This window comes from Mirounga leonina, unplaced genomic scaffold (assembly GCF_011800145.1).
Source record: "Mirounga leonina isolate KUSES-001 unplaced genomic scaffold, KU_Mleo_1.0 Mir_82, whole genome shotgun sequence".
NCBI classification, from domain to species: domain Eukaryota; kingdom Metazoa; phylum Chordata; class Mammalia; order Carnivora; family Phocidae; genus Mirounga; species Mirounga leonina.
In genome coordinates, this window is record NW_023270825.1 from 18,214,639 (window position 1) to 18,218,628 (window position 3,990).

General features: G+C 38.0%; 1 pseudogene; it reads left to right on the forward strand.

Annotated features, from left to right (window-relative positions):
• The first annotated feature begins 223 nt into the window (after window positions 1-223).
• On the forward strand, window positions 224-691 carry LOC118002321 (annotated as a pseudogene).
• The last annotated feature ends 3,299 nt before the right edge of the window (window positions 692-3,990 follow it).

A 3,990-nucleotide genomic window follows, 5' to 3' on the forward strand; every position in this document is an offset into this window, starting at 1 on the left:
TTTAGAATCACTATTCTCCCATATTTTACTAGAAGGTCTGGCCAATACAATAAAACAAGGAACATAATTGAAGGTTAGAATGATTGCAAGTAAGATTATAGCATGGTCCCTATGTATAAATGATACAATTATTTAAGTAGAAATACAATACAGTTATTCAGAATTTAGCAAGTTTTCTCAAATGGAAGGGTATAGAAATAAATTCTACTGAGTCCTCCTTCCCAACATGGCACAGTCAGTTAACGTCACTGAACTGAACCTGCCACAGCTAGAAAGGCTCAAGAGCCAGCTGGACCAGGAAGTGGAGTCCCTGTCCACATCCATTGTCCAGCTCAAGATGGTACAGACCAAGTATGTGGAGGCCAAGGACTGTCTGAACGTGCTAAACAAGAACAACGAGGGGAAAGAATTACTAGTCCCACTAAAGGGATCTATGTATGTCCCTGGGAAGCTACATGATGTGGAACATGTACTCATAGACATGGGAACAGGCTACTATGTATAAAAGACAGCTGAGGAAGCCAAAGACTTTTTCAAGAGGAAGATAGACTTCCTTACCAAGCAAATGGAGAAAATCCAGCTGGCTCTGCAGGAGAAGCATGCCATGAAACAGGCTGTCATGGAGATGATGAGCCAGAAGATTCAGCAGCTCACAGCCCTGGGGGCAATTCAGGCTATTCCCAAGGCCTGAGAGCTTGTTTCAGATCTGGGGCAGAAGGACCCTGCTTCAGGAGCTTGGGATTTTTTGGGCGTGGCTTCCTGGGGTCCAGGAAGAGAATGATTTTATGTTTAATTCTAATAAACGTGCCAGTTGGGCAGAAAAAAAAAAAGAAAAGAAAAATTCTACTTCATACATTAACTTCTGGAAAAGGTATCACTAAAATAGCGCAAAAATACAAAGTGTTCTTAGGAATAAACTAAAGAAGTTGTATGAGACTTTTGTTGTGATATTATAATATTGTATTGAAAGGCATTATAGAAAACCTAAGTAAGTTGTTTATCTTTTGGAAGCTTATTATCACAAGTATTCCAAGCTTCTCCAAATCAATCCATTGACTAGTACAATTCCAAGCAAAATCTCAGTATTTTCATTTATTTATTTTTTTAAATTTTATTGTTATGTTAATCACCATACATTGCATCATTAGTTTTTGATGTAATGTTCCATGATTCATTGTTTGCATGTAACACCCAGTGCTCCATTCAATACATGCCCTCTTTAATACCCATCACCGGGCTAACCCATCCCCCGACCCCTCTCCCTTCTAGAACCATCAGTTTGTTTCTTAGAGTCCATAGTCTCTCATGGTTTGTCTCCCCATCCGATTTCCTCCCCTTCATTTTTCCCTTCCTACTATCTTCTTTTTTTTTTTTTTTAACATATAATGTATTATTTGTTTCAGAGGTACAGGTCTGTGATTCAACAGCCTTATACAATTTACAGTGCTCAGCATAGCACATACTGGAAATTTGACATGCTAATTCTAAATTTGGTATGGGAATGCAGTGGTCCAAGAGCGGCCAAGAAACTCCTGACATGGGACAAGGTGAATGAAATGTTATACTGATTATTAATCTGTAATAAATTTATTAAAATTAAGGCTATGGTAATGGAGCAGAGTAAAAATATTGACCAATGGAACAAAATAGAGATCCATGAACCAATCCACAAAAATGTGTAAATTTGGCATAGGAGAGATCTGATATTGAAAATCAAATGTTTGCGGCGCCTGGGTGGCTCAGTCGTTAAGCATCTGCCTTCGGCTCGGGTCATGATCCCAGGGTCCTGGGATCGAGCCCCGCATCGGGCTCCCTGCTCCGTGGGAGGCCTGCTTCTCCCTCTCCTATTCCCCCTGCTTGTATTCCCTCTCTCGCTGTGTCTCTCTCTGTCAAATAAATAAATAAAATCTTTAAAAAAAAAAAGAAAGAAAATCAAATGTTTTACCTCCTCTATATAGATGAGATAATTATAAGGGTTTGCACATCTTTTTAGCATTTCCTTGGCACATCATTTTATCATCTGGGGCTCAGAAGAAACATCTCTCTTAACCTCCCACTTCAGTAGCAAACACTATGTCATGGGGGATGTATAATATGTGTCTGTATATGTGCTGGGAGTGTACATAATATGTAGTATTTATTGAACACTTAATACATATTAGCATCATTCTAAGTCCCCCATCCTTTTTAACTTTTAAACCTCAAATCAATGGCTTCTGTGATCTATATTATATTATCACTTTAAACATGAAGAAACTGAAGATCAAGGTAATTAAGTATTTTGGTTAAGGTTCTTCACTTTAACAAGAATAAGAGCTAGCATTAGGATTTAAATGCAGGCATTCAGAGACCAAGGACTCCACTGCTAGAAAATAGGAGCATTTCCCTAACAGCCAGATCTTTTAAAACATTTATTTATTTATTTATTTTGGCAAGCTTTCTCTAGAAAATTCTGAGCCACCTCATTAAATTACTAGGAACAAGGGTATTCACTTATCCTACTCAACTCAAAAGTTTTCTAGATAGCAATATATAGAAAATAGAGAAAAGTGACAAAGGCGTTGATGTGTTGGTCGTTATTACTAAGTCACCATGAAAATGAAATTGACAAAGAGTTTTTATTTTCACAGTATTTCATTTACTTTGTAATGTTAGTGGAAGTAATCAGAACGCAAAAATAAAAACACAGCGTGTGTGAACTATATACCACAAATACACAGGTGAGATATTGGAAAGAAAATGTTAGCAGTGTTTTTTGCCTTGTTGGAGGCATATGAGGATGATTATTCCTTTTATTTTCTGTATCTCCCGGGGCGCCTGGGTGGCTCAGTTGGTTAAGCAACTGCCTTCGGCTCAGGTCATGATCCTGGAGTCCCGGGATCGAGTCCCACATCGGGCTCCTGGCTCGGCGGGGAGTCTGCTTCTCCCTCTGCCCTTCCCCCCTCTCATGCTCTCTCTCTCTCTAATAAATAAATAAGTCTTAATATTTTCTGTATCTCCCCTATATTTGGCAAAAGTCATGTATCACTTTGTCATTGAAAAAAACGAAATACGCAATTTCTAAGTATTGTTTTAACAAATCAAGAGACATTTTCAGTTTCAGTGTTCTAACAAAGGGTGCAGCATAGAGGAGAGACCCGCTTCTGGACCTGTGAACTTGCTCAGCGGTTGACCCGTTTCAAGCTTGGGTAAACCACACATCCTCATTTTAGGATGGACAAAACTGAAGTTCAGAGAAACCAACTACACACAGGGATGTTCTGAAGATCAAATTAGATAATGGACAAGAAAGGACTTTAAAAACCATAAAAGCTCATAGAGATAAGGTGCTACTGCATTCTGGTAAAGTGTGAAACCTGCAGTTGAATGAAATACTTGTGATCTAATGGCCCAGAAAAAAATCAATAGTATGTTATTTTAAGCTCTATCCTTGACTAGTTTCTTACTCAAAGAACATCTTCAGGAAGGAAAGTTAAGCTTCCTATACTAGACTTTCTCCTGCTGAATAACATATATAATGTTCTTTATTTCTTTGCAAAATGAATAGGGATCAATGAATTAAAACAAATTCAATTCAGAATATTATTACTATCACAGAATGACATAGTCCAGCCCAAAAGATTTTAGGAAGTGACATATTTAAATTATATAAAAATCAAAACTCCAGCACTAAAGAGGCATATGGTTTTCTTTCTTCATTTTGGCCAAATTCATCCATGACAGTATTTAATATGATTCTCTTACAAATCCAGAGGATATTGGGTTGGGTGTTAAAAGTATAATAGAAAACTCTTGTTTGGTTTAAACTGGTAAATGTTATTAGTTTGAACGTTCAACAAGGACAAGAAAACATTCCATAAAAGAAACAAGTGCAGGCAGAAGCACAAACAAGAGGGGTAGGTAGGTAAGAGCCCCAGCTGGCCTGCATTGGGGTGGGGGGGGGCAGGCATTTTATTAACAAAAATCAATGTCAGTGGTCATGGTTGATTG